At 40.6% G+C, this 13,298-nt stretch overlaps 1 pseudogene; it reads left to right on the top strand.

Moving 5' to 3' along the window:
* Positions 1-13,298, top strand: part of LOC102870412 — a 31,784-nt pseudogene that overhangs the window by 12,591 nt on the left and 5,895 nt on the right.

The following is a 13,298-nucleotide window of genomic DNA, read 5'->3' as shown; positions in this document are numbered from 1 at the left end:
AGTCACAGGAAATTGAATGGTCAGAGATACTGCTGAGAATGTAAAGGAAAATTACTATTTCTGCCTTGTGAGCAAGGAGAGGGAGTGAAAGCCCACAAAAGGCTTCTCTGGAGGTATTGTGAAAGAAGTGATGCTCTCCAGGGAGACAAGGAGAAGCAACACCAGGGAACAATGCCATCAAATTCTGTTCTAAGGATTGCACGTGGTTGGTGTACAAAATAGGAATGGAGGTGAAGTGAGAGGCTGAGGCTGAAATGGGAAATAGAGGGTGTGGTGCCAGCCACCCTGGGACTCAGATGACCTTGGGAATCAAGAAACAGAACTGGCTAGGATTCTGGGGCTCTGTCTTACATACTTTGGACATGTTGCAAAGAGGGACTGGTTCTTGGAGAGGGACGTCATGCTTGGGAGGGTGGAGGGACAACAAAGGAGGAGAAGGCCCTCTATGAGGTGAATTGATTTAGTGACTGGGGTAATCAGGATGGGTTTGTTGGAGGCAGTGCAATTGGCACAGGATAGATCAGGGTTTAGGGCTGTTGTACATAGGGTCACTATGAGTCGCAAAGCGACTCGACGGCACATAACAACAACAACAACAGTGTGAACAAAACAAGCTTGGAAGCAGGAGTGGTATCCACTTCCAAAATGGCTTGCCTCCAGAAACTCTATGAACAATGCTCAGGCCTTTCATTCATAGGGTTGCTATGAGTCCTCTATGACTCGATAGCATTTAACAACAATAATAACAACAACAGTGTGAACACTTGAGGGCATTTACTGCCAAGGGGAGGAAGGTTGTCAGATATTAGTGTGGAAGGGCATTGTTGAAAAAATATTATTAATTGAATCATGTCTCCCAAAAAATATATTTATATAATGTGAAAAGTTTAAAAGATCCCTAATGATTTGATAAGCCAAGCAGTTTTAAGAAGATCAAGGGTGATACAAAATCAAAGGGATATATGCTTGGGTATTATTGTCATGACAGGAGTCCAGAATGAAGGCTGCCAGTGGAGTGGACTTGGGGGGAGGGATTGCATAACAATGAAAGAGGTTTTTCTTTTATTTTTAAGGAGAAGAATGAACTGGGGGTAAGGGGGTGGACAGGGAGAAAAGTACAATGAATGACTGGAAACCCTAAGTCTCTGTAAACTTACATTAAAATTAATTTTAAAAAGAAAAAGAAAAAAGAGTGATACAAAATCTTTAGTTTCATCACAGCCCAGACACCCACGTAAGGGGAGTTTCCCTAGGGTGTGGCCTGAATCTTTTGTGTTGTTGTTGTTGTTGTTGTTGTTGTTGTTGTTGTGTGCCTTCAAGTCACTTGCGACTCAAAACGACCCTATGTACAAGAGCCCTAAATCCTGCTCTATCCTGTGCCAACCTCATTGTCTCCAACATACCTACTCCCACAACCCCAATCACTGAATCGATCCATCTCATGGAGGGTCTTCCTCCCCTGTGCTTACCCTCCACTCTCTCAAACATAATGTCCCTCTCCAAGGACTGGTTCTTCTTTGCAACATGCCCAAAGTTTGTCAAATGAAGCTTCAGAATCCTTGACTTCAACGAGCAGCCCAGCTTCACCCTCTCTAGAACAAACCTCTTAGTTCTCCTAGCAGTCCATGGAATATTTAACACTCTTCTCCAGCATCACAGCTCAAAGGCCACAATTCTCTTTCTATCATCCCTGGTCACTGTCCAGCTCTCCTATGCATAACACACAATTGTAAAGAGTATAGCCCGGATCAGTCTCCAGCCTGACATCATTGCTCTTCAGTACTGTGGAGAGATCCCTGACAGCTGACTTTCCCAGAGCAATTCGTCTCTTGATTTCCTGGCTGCTGGTACCAAGAATATTGACTGTGGAGCCAAACAAATGAAAACCGTTAACTATCTCAATCTCCTCTCCATCTCAACTGATGCTACCAACTGACCCAGTGATGAGAATCTTTGTTTTCTTGATGTTGAGCTTCAATCCGTATTGAAGGCTGCACTCCTTGACCTTCTGCATCAAGTGCTTTAGGTCTTCCTCAGTTTCAGCAAGCAGGGTTGTGTCATCTGCATAACACAGGTTTGTTGGTTTTGGGTTTTTTTTTGTTGTTGTTGTTATTGTTTTTTGTGGGGTTTTTTTGTTGTTAAAAAGATTTTATCAACATAGTTTTGATATATTTGAAATTGGAAATCTAACAAATTCCTTTTTTTATTAATTTCAATGAAAATTTACAGAGATTTTGCATTTCCATTCATTCATTGTTGCACTTTTCTCCCCGCCCACCCCAACTCCACCCCCAGTTTGCTCTTCACCTTGAAAAGCAAAAGAAAAAAACTTCTTCATTGGTATACAATCCCCACACCCCCCTGCCCCCACCCTGAGTATACTCCACTCTGCAACACAGGTTTTTGATGACTCTTCCTCCAATCCTGATGCCACATTGTTCCTCATACAGTCCAGGATCCCGAATGATCTGTTCTGCATACAGATTGAAAAAGTATGGAGATAGGATGCATCCTTGGCAGACCCCCTTCCCAATTTTGAACCATGCAGTATCTCCTTGCTCTGTTCTGACGACTGTCTCTTTGTTCAAGTATAGGTTTCACATAAGCACACTCAAGTGTTCTGGGATTCCCATTCTTCTCAGAGTCACCCACAGCTTGTTGTGATCCACAGAGTCAAAAGCCTTTACATAGTCCATGAAGCATAGATATACATTCCTCTGGTACTTTCTGCTTTCTGTTAAGATCCATCTAACATAAAAGAAAAGGGATTGATTAGGAAAAACTCAGTAGTATCACAACAAAAGAGCTCAGAGTAGAGCAAAACTTTTGGACTCAGGTCCTATGCTGGAAAATTCCTCAAAACAATAGAAGACAAAACAAGGGCTTTCTTTCAGAATTGACAGAGAGAAACTGCCTTCCCCAAGAGCTGGAACCCTGAATTTGAACTTCTAGCCTCCTAAACATATAGTTTTCTTCTCTAACGAGAAGAAAATTTGGTGAAGTCTGTTTGTGATATCTCTGTTATAATAGCACTAGGTGACTAAGTCAGGAACATTTGCTAATTAAAAAGAAACTTGATGAGCCCTGGGTGATGCACATCATTAATGCACTCAGCTGTTGGTTGAAAGGTTGATGGTTCAAGTTCACCCAGAAGTGCCTCAGAAGAAAGGTCTGAAAATCTACAAAAACCACCGCTATAAACCCTATGGAACACAGCTCTACTCACACACACATCAGGGTCATCATGGTTGGAAGTTGGCTTCATAGTAACTGTTTCTTAAAAAAACTTTTGTTAAAAGAAAAACCCAACATTTTAAACTTAATTGTGATTTTGATGAAAATTTACAGAACAATTGGATTTTCATTCATTCATTCATTATTACACATTTTCCTCCCTTTCTCTATCCCAGTTCATTTTCTTTTTAAAAAACATATTATGGTTATCACAAGAGTCCACAATTAAGGTTGCATAGTGGAATGTACTTGGGGCAGTGGGAGGGGTGTGGGGGGATTGTGTACCAGGGAAGGAGTGTTTCTTTTACTTTTGAAAGGGAGGAGTGAACTGGGAGGGGAGGGCTAGTGGGGAGGAGTGAAGCGCAGCAATGAATGAATGGAAATCCAAAATCTCTGTAAATGCTCATTAAAATTATTTAATAAAAAAAGAAACAATGTATTCAAATTTTGTAAATAAACTAGTAGGAAATTTTGTAAAAAGTAAAAATGTATATGAATTTAAAAAATATTCATTCATGATTAAGCATCATAGAGTTGTACAATTTGATGAGAACGTGAGAAAAATAGGAAGAATCTGTCCTAGAAAACTATGTGTTCAAATTCTGTAAATAACTTAATACAAATTTTTTTTAAAAAATCACTCATTGTTGCACAATTTCCTGCCCCCCCCCCAGTTCTCTTTGCAATGCACCTCTTATTCTGGACTGTTGTCTTACATATAATGCCTAACCACATATTCCTTTTAAAGACTTCTCTCCCTTATCTGTTCCAATGCAGTATTTATTATCTATTCATTCTTTTCCTAGTCTCCTCTCAGCCCCCCATGTCAGTCCTGCTTCATACAGTAGTGTTTTGCACTATTTGTCCTTTTGAGACTGAGACATATCACTCAGCATTATGTGCTCCAGGGTGGTTTCTTTTTTAAACAAACAAACAAAAACACCCCAACTGTAAAGCACTAATGGATTATAGAGAATGAACCAGAAAAGGAGGAGACACTGTAAACAGTAACAGGGAAAAGAACTAACCAGTGAGATTAGATCCTGGTCCAGGTGATCAGAAGGAGGGGCCCACGAGTTCATGGCTAGGGAGAGCCTGCGTTTGGAAGGTGCGACCGCTTTCTCTGAGTCTGTAAAAAAGAAGAGAGAGGATGGATACACAGGAAAAAGCAAATAGGATAAATAGCAAATAGGAATTGCTCACAGGTGAGGACAGTGCTACAGTGCTTGCTCTTTTTTTCCATTGTCTTCTGATCTCAGAGTATCTGATGTTTAGGTTTATGATGAGTTTGAAAATTTAGCAAAACAATTTTTATTTTCTTTTTTTTAGGGAAAAAGAAGAAAACCACTGAACAGTAGAGAAGGAAAACTGCTACTGTAGAGAGAACATGCCAGCATCTTTGGGAGAAAGCAGGTTGGGTGTTTACTGGGTTTGTTTTTACTGGGTTTGTTTTAAATATTTCTATTGATTTTAATACCATAATTCCTTTACATTATGTTTCATTTATATGCATTGTGTTTTATACAACCTTTCATTTACATAGTGTTTCATACAGTAATTCATATACATTCTATCTTACTTTCCACCCGCCCCCTGAATTGGTTTGCTTGCAAAGTTTATGGGCATTGCGTTTCACACTATTCCTCTTTCACACTGAATTTCATTTAAAAAAATGAACTTGACAGTTGTTTTTTCTTCTCTCTTTTTTCACTTGGATTTGCCCCCTGAGCCAGAAAGCAGGTCATCTGCTGAACGCGAAGAGCTAAGGTGGCCCAGGAGAGTGGTGACACTGTGGAGGATTTTTGTGGGAAATGTGAGCGTTGAGTTGATTGTGCTGAAGAATTATTTGCAGGCCTGAGGACTCAAATCAGAATTGGGCAGGGTTCAGGTTCGTTGTTCATAGGATTGCTGTGAGTTGTACTTTACTCGACAGCAGCCAACAACAACAACCGAGTTATGTGCTGAAAATATCCAAGACTATGGCTAGAAGAACCACAACAAGTTCTTCACTGCGCTAGGCACAGGGTTAACAAGAGAAGCTATGCATCCTGGGATGATTAACTAGAAACATAATGAGGGAGAGGATGGCCAGTCAGCATAAGGTCAAACAGCAATTGGCAGGAAGCAGAGGATTACAGCAAATGCATGGATTGGAAGGTATGAGCATAGATCCAGGAACTGGAATTACAGATCAGGTGGCAGTGGGTTCCAAGTGTTCACTAAGCACATTGTGTGGCATGGAACAGTGGCAAGATACAGACTCAGGACAAAATTTGCCGGCCTCTCGAATGTCACCAGAACTAAGACTGGGACATTGGATGAGATGCCATCTTAATGACCATATCATTCTCTAACAGAGCAAGATTTAGGAGGAATACTGTATTGATTTTTCTTAAAATTGCCTTGTTTTGTGATGGATCCAAGAATTCCAGAAGTGCGTGCAAGAGATATACATATAGTTATGAAATGAAATGGGAGGATGACTTTATACTTTAGTTAATGCTGTAGTTAAAATCCTGGTGCTGAAGTAACGAAGCATTTGACTGCTAACCCACCAACCGTTCCAAGAGTGAAAGGAGATGGAGTCTGCTCCCTTAAACATCTCAGCCTTGAAAACCCTGTGGGCCAGTTCTGCTCTGTCCTATAGCGTTGCTGTGAATCAGAACCCACCCAAGAGTGAAACTGGGTGTTTCCATTTATTTATTTTAATTCAGTGGCTCCCAAATAGTACACTTAGTCATCTCAGGGCATGGAGACAACTCACAGGGATATTCTTAAGTATTTTAAATTTTCAAAGGAATATCTGCTGCATGATACACAAAGCACTAGCTTAAGGGAATCCAACTTCAATGTAAGTGCTGCTACATTCCTTTTGATGGCATCATAGCTTTGCAAAACTAGGTTGTTGATATTTGCTTTGATAAGAAAGTAAATAGTGAATAAAAATCAATGTGGAATAGGAAACAAAATTCCAGGATACAATCTGATTCCCACATATGAGAAATTGTGCAGTGGTCAGTGGGTTGATCAATGGTAATGTGGCATCAGGATTGGAGGAAGAATCATCAACAATCTGTGTTATGCAGATGATACAACCCTGCTTGCTCAAACTGAGGAGGACCTGAAGCCCTTGCTTTGGAAGATTAGGGACTGCAGTCTTCAGTATGTATTGAGGCTCAATATCAAGAAAACAAAGATTCTCACCACTGGGCCAACTGGAAGCATCAATATGGATGGTGAAGAGATTGAGATGTTCACAGTTATAGTTTGCTTGGCTCCACAGTCAACACTCTTGGTACCAGCAGCCAGGAAATTAAAAGGGGTATTGCAATGGGAAAGTCTGCAGTTAGAGACCTCTCTAAAGTACTGAAGTGCAACGATGTCAGCCTGTAGACTAAAGTGCACCTGATACATGTCATGGTCTTTGCAATCACTTGCTATGCATCAGCGAGCTGGACAATGACTAGGAAGGATAGAAGGAGAATTGATGCCTTTGAGCTGTGGTATTGGAGAAGAGTATTGAGTATACCATGGACTGCTAAGAAAACAAACAGATTTGTCCTGGCGAAGGTGAAGCCAGGCTGCTCCATGGAGGCAAGGATTCTGAAGCTCCCTCTGTCTGACATATTTTGGATATGTTGTAAGGAGAGGGACATTCTTGTAGAGGGACGTCATGCTTGGTAGGGTGGAGGGACAGTGCAGGAGAGGAAGACCCTCTATGAGATGGATTGATTAATGACTGGGGTAATGGGGACAGGTGTGTCAGAGATGGTGAGATTGGCACAGGATAGGGGAGAGTTTAGGGATGTTGTACATAGGGTCATGATGAGTCACAGACAACTCGACGGCACATAACAACAACAATATCAAAATCATTCAGGAAGCTGGGTTTTGTGAGGAGGAATGTGGCATCAAGGACATTATGCTCAAAAGGGTGGAGGGACAGCGCAGGAGAGGAAGATCCAGGATGAAATGGATTGATCCAGTAATGGCGGTTGGTGTGTCGGAGTCAGTGAGAGGGTAGGCTTCAGAGCTGTTGTGCATAGGGGTCACTATGAGTCGCAGGCAATCCAACAGCACATAAAAACAACAATAAAAAAATGAAATAAAATATTCATCTTCTTTCAGTTTATTTGTGTTGGTTTGGTTCCCCACCAAAAGATATCTATTATGTATATATCAATATATGTTAAGTTGTTCACAGTAAACAAAACAAAACAAACAAAAAACACCAAAACCCACCAGAGACTGGCCCAGGAACTGAATGATCTGAGATCTCAAGAACATCATTTAAAATAAAAAAAAAAAAGAGAATTGCTAATATTGAAGTTGCTCTTGATAAGTTTGCAGAACATCAAGATAAAATACAGGTACAAGAATCAATGCACCTAAAACTTCAATACCCTTTGGATGTAAAAGAACTTCAAGGCCTTGGGTACGCTTCAAATTCATTTGTGAAACCATGCATTTTATAGTCATCATCTGCTGCTGGTTCTCCTTCTAATGTACCATATTCCCAGTATACACAGAGCTTCCTGCTCATCACCCTGTCAAATCTAATGCAGCAAAGGTAGATCCAACAAGAGACCTCAAACAGTTTCTACAGTTGAGAAATATGATTGGTGACGAACCCATGTTGCTTCAGAACAAAGGTGAACATCATCTCTAGACCTAGGTGAGAAAAGAGAGGTTGTATCACTGAATCAACCCTGAGGTCAGAGACATGCCATAGGAGCACCACCTCACTACTGCACTCCATTGAAGGCAGCAAATCAAGTGAAAGTTTTAGCAGACAGCCATGTGCCTTATACTCAGGAGACCCCAAGGACCCATTCAGTGGCTTCACATTCCCATCTACAGCTAGTCCATCTGTGAGAAATTCAGCTACTCATTCATTCCCTTCTTCTCCTAGGAAGTTTCCAGTGCACTCACTCCTAACTAGTTCAGTTAAGGATGTAATAGGTTCCACATCACAATACAGATCCACCAAAATTTTCATTCACTTGATAATGTAAAGGCTGCGTAGTCTTAGCTGTGCAGCAACAGGCAACAGGGAATCATGTAGAAAACTCCAGAACAGACTGGAAAGCTTATAAACTCTGGTGGAAGATTTACAGCTGAAAAGCCAACCAATGTCTACAATGATAAGAAATCAAGAAAAGAGGATACGGATCCTGAAAGAACAGGAAAAAATGTTAAATGACATATTGCTTGCTTATTCTTTGCAGAAGACTGATGCCCAGTTAATTGTGATGTTAACTAGTAATTGTTGTTGTTGTTGTTGTTGTTCTTATGTGCCGTAGAGTCGTTTGCGACTCATGGCGACCCTATGTACAACAGCCCTAAACCGTGCTCTATCCTGCGCCAATCTCATTGCCTCTGACAAACCCATCCCGAGTACCCCAGTCACTGAATCAATCCACCTCATAGAGGGTCTTCCCCTCCTGCGCTGTCCCTCCACTCTACCCAGCATGATGTCCCTCTCTAAAGACCTGTCTCTCCTTACAACATGTGCAAAATATGTCAGACGAAGCCCCAGAATCCTTGCCTCCAAGGAGCAGCCTGGTTTAATCCTCTCTATGATGAATCTGTTTGTTTTCTTGGCAGTCCATGGTACATTCAATACTCTTCTCCAGCACCACAGCTCAAAGGCGTCAATTCTCCTTCTATCCCCCCTAGTCATTGTCCAACTCTCTGATTGGACAATCAAGCGATTGCAAAAACCATGGCCTGTATCAGACGGACCTTAGTCTCCAGAGAGACACTGTTGCTCTTCAGTATTTTGGAGAGGTCCCTAACCGCAGACTTTCCCATCGCAATACGTTTTTTTATTTCCTGGCTACTGGTGCCAAGAGTGTTGACCGTGGAGCCGAGCAAACTGAAGCTGTGAACAATCTCGATCTCTTCGCCATCCATCCTGATGCTACCAATTGGTCCAGTGGTGAGAATTTTTGTCTTCTTAACATTGAGCCTCAGTCCATATTGAAGCCTGCAGTCACTGACCCTCTGCAGTAAGTGCATGAGGTCCTCCTCAGTTTCAGCGAGCAAGGTTGTGTCATCTGCATAATGCAGATTGTTGATAGATCGTCCACCAATCCTAACGCCACGCCTCTCCTCATAGAGCCCCGCCTCTCGGAAAATCTGCTATGCATACAAGTTGAAAAGGTATGGAGACAGGACACATCCCTGGTGTACACCCTTCCCAATTTTGAACCATGCAATGTTGCCCTGCTCTGTTCTGACGACTGCCTCTTGGTCCAAGTATAGGTTTCGCATTAGCACGATTAAATGTTCTGGGATTCCCATTCTTCTCAGAGTCAGCCACAGTTTGTTATGATCCACGCAGTCAAATGCCTTTGCATAATCAATGAAACACAGATAGACATTCTTCTGGTATTCTCTGCTTTCAGCTAAGGTCCATCTAACATCAGCTACAATATCCCTAGTACCACGACCCCTTCTAAACCCAGCCTGGACTTCTGGCAGTTCTCTGCTGATGTACTGTTCCAGTCGGTTTTGGATAATCTTTAGTAGAATCTTGCTTGCATGTGAAATCAATGATATTGTTCTGTAGTTTCCACACTCAGTTGGGTCGCCCTTCTTTGGGATGGATTTTGTTCTTTTTATGTGAAATTTAATAAAAGATATCCTGTCTTTTCTTTTAAAAAATATGTATTAAGTTGTTCAGATGTAACAATTGAACAAATGGTACTGGAGTATTGCTGTGTGCCTGGAATGTTAAGATTACTAAGGCCCCAAAGATGCCTTGATTACTAAGGCCCCAAAGATGCCTTGAAGAGTCCCTAGGGGGTGCAAAGAGTTAACAATTTAGTTGCTAAACAAAAGGTTAGAAGTTCGAGTCCATCCAAAAGCTACTTGGAAGAAAGGCTTACTTCTGAAAACATAAACCATTTAAAACTTTTTTTGGTTTATATTCTGACTCTACAGTGGTTGTCACGAGTTGAAACTAACTCAAAAGCAAGTGTCATTTAAGAATGCCTTGGGCAAAGAAAGTTTGGGAAACTTTATAGATGAACTCCTCCAGCTTGAATGTATGTTATTAATGTTTTTTTAAGTATAAGAAGTTAGAATCAGAAGTGCCCGCAGAGATTACTTAGAACAAGTCCTCTTCTTCTGCAAAGGGAATCGGTAAGGCAGGCAAAAGGCCTTGTTAAAGGTCATGCAGTTTAAGAGAATAAGAACTAGAAGTCAGGTTTCATTGTCCCCTGTTCAACATTTTCTTTTGTAAAACAAACAAGCAAAAAGGTCAAATGCATTCAGATCATTTGTATGTTAATTATTAATATGTTAATAATTAATAATATATTAATACATTAATCCAGTTTCTCTCAAAGATTTTACATATAGAAGAGAAAAATATGTTAGGCTACTAACCAAAAATTGGTCATCAGTATCTATTGGTGGCTCTTCAAGAGAAAGTAGAGGTTGTCTTGTCCTGTTAAGATTTACAGCCTGAGAAACTTGATGGAAGGTCATCATGAATAAGGATCAACCAGACTGTAGTAGATTTTTTTGTTTGAAATCAGGAATTTACTAGTTACTCCCCACTGTGAGCTGTTATAGACATTTGGGTTTATTAAGAGTGACACATCTTCACTTGCTGCCTCTTTTCAAGATCTTATAAGTAAGCAGTCTTTTTTTTCCCCCCTCCAAGTAATAGTAGAATTCTGGAAATAAAATCAGTGTAATTGTTGTTGTTATTGTCAGGTTAAATCAAGTTGATGGTGATTCATAGTTAAGCGTGAACAGCAGATCTGCACCTTGCCCTATCCTGAACCATCCTCAACAAAATCTGTCACATTCAAATCCATTGTGATAGTCACTGTATCAATTCATCTCCCTTTCACCAATCTTTCCTATGATGGTGTCTTTCTCTAAGTACTGGTTCCTCCTGAAATCATGCCTGAAGTAAATGAGGCAAAGTTCTACCATCCATACGTCTAAGGAGCAACCTGGTTGTAGGTTCTTTAGACAGATTTGTTTGTTCTTCCGGAAATCCACAAGATATTAAATACTCTTTGCCAGCACCACATATTCATAGCCTATTCATAGGCTTTGATTCTTATTTGGCCTTCCTTATTTATTGTCCAACTTTCAGATGCATTGGGAACAACTGAAAATGTTAAGGCTTTATTAGGCACACTTCAGTCTTCAAACTGGCACCCTTACTCTTTAGAACTTTGGGAGGTACTTCACAGCAGATTTCACCCCTGTAACTTGTCTTTTGATTTCTTGAATGCTACCAAGGGTGTTGATTGTATATCCAAATAAAATGTAACCATCGACAACTTCAATCTTCTGTCCACCTATCATGATGTCTTTGGTCCAATGGTGAGAATTTTTTGCTTTCTTGATGTTCAGAGGTAATTCATGTTGAAGGATGCAGTCCTGGATCTTCTACAGTGCGTCATGTCTTCTTCACTTTCTACAAGCAAGACTGTCTTCTGCATAATATAATTTGCTAATGAATCTTCCACCAATATGGATGCCATGCTCTTCTTCATATAGATCAGCTTTTCCGATGATTTGATCAGCATGCAGACTGAGTAGGTATTGAGAAAGGTTACAACCATGAAGCACAATTTTCCTGATTGTAAACCATGCAGTGCCCCTTTGCTCTGTTTGGACAACTACTCTTGGTCTATATCTAGGTTTCACATGGGTACAATTAAGTTTTCTGGAATTCTCATTCTTCTCAATGTTAACCATAATTTGTTATGATTAACAGAGTCAAACATCATTGTGTAATCAATGAAACACAAGCAAGCATTTTTTCTGGTATTCTCTGCTTTCAGCCAAGATCCATCTGATGTAAGCAATGACAACCCCTGAGTCACAGACTCTACTGACTCCAGCTTGAACTTCTGACAGTCTCTATTACTCGCATGTGAGTTTGCTACTCTGTGGTGGCTTGTTTATTGCTTTGATGCTAGAAGCCAAAGCAAAAGTATTTCAATTACCAACAGGACAAGCTATGGTAGAGGGGTATCAGTAGAGCTTTAATAGAGTAAGACAGAGAAACAAAATGGGCCGTTCACTTCTAAAATAACAGCCCTTTGCAAACTTAATAGTCTATGGTAGAATACTAACTCAATAGACTTTAGATATTCTACAAAGCAACTTCCCTCCAAATATACTTATCTCCAAAGTCTCAGATATTGATAAATTCTATGAATCTTCTGATTTCATGCTTCAGTTCAGTTTTGTTAACTTCAGCAGCTGTAGATACCATTGTCACTGGAGCTGCTGTTCTGGGTTCTCTGGTTCCCACACTTCATGGTAGCTGTGCTGTTAATATATTTTTGCTATCATACATTTTGATTCTGAGTTCTGTTGCTCTCCTTACTCAAAGTTTCAATTCAGTCTTTTCCTTCAGTCAATGTTTGTAGTACTCCCTTTCATTTTCTTTTTAAACTGTGAGTTGAAGAATTATACTTTATTTCTAAAAAAAAAGAATTATACTTTATTTCTAATGTCTTCAGTATAGATGCTGTGAACTGCCATCTGCCTCGTTCAACCTCTGTGGTGAAGGTGATAGAGACCATGCTGCTGTGCAAGGCATCTTGGACCACCTGCCAGAGTACAATGTGGCATGTCTTCTCCAACTGCCCCTATAGTGTATCCTCTGCATCCTTCATGTATTCTCTGCAGTTACTCGCAGCTTCAATCAGTGGACTTATAAATCAAGATATGGTTCTCAATCTCCAACCTGGGAGGTTGCCAGGAGGAGAGGGCATCAAGATTTGAGGAACACTCTTCTACAAAGTATGTTATACAGATGACATTACACTGCTAATTGAAAGTAAAGCAGATTTGAAACACTTTCTGCCGAAGATCAAACCATGTTGTTGTTGTTGTTGTTGTTGTTGTTGTTGTTGTTGTTATGTGCGGTCGAATCTTTTGCGACTCATAGCGACCCTATGCAAAACAGCCCTAAACCCTACTCTATCCTGTGCCAATCGCATTGCCTCTGACACACCCATCCCGATTACCCCAGTCACTGAATCAATCCACCTCATAGAGGGTCTTCCCCTCCTGCACTG

The sequence above is a fragment of the Elephantulus edwardii genome, unplaced genomic scaffold (assembly GCF_000299155.1).
Source record: "Elephantulus edwardii isolate Elephantulus edwardi_28Jun2011 unplaced genomic scaffold, EleEdw1.0 scaffold00090, whole genome shotgun sequence".
Lineage (NCBI taxonomy): Eukaryota > Metazoa > Chordata > Mammalia > Macroscelidea > Macroscelididae > Elephantulus > Elephantulus edwardii.
The sequence above is the reverse complement of the archived record's forward strand: the minus strand, read 5'-3'. Positions and strand labels throughout refer to the sequence as shown.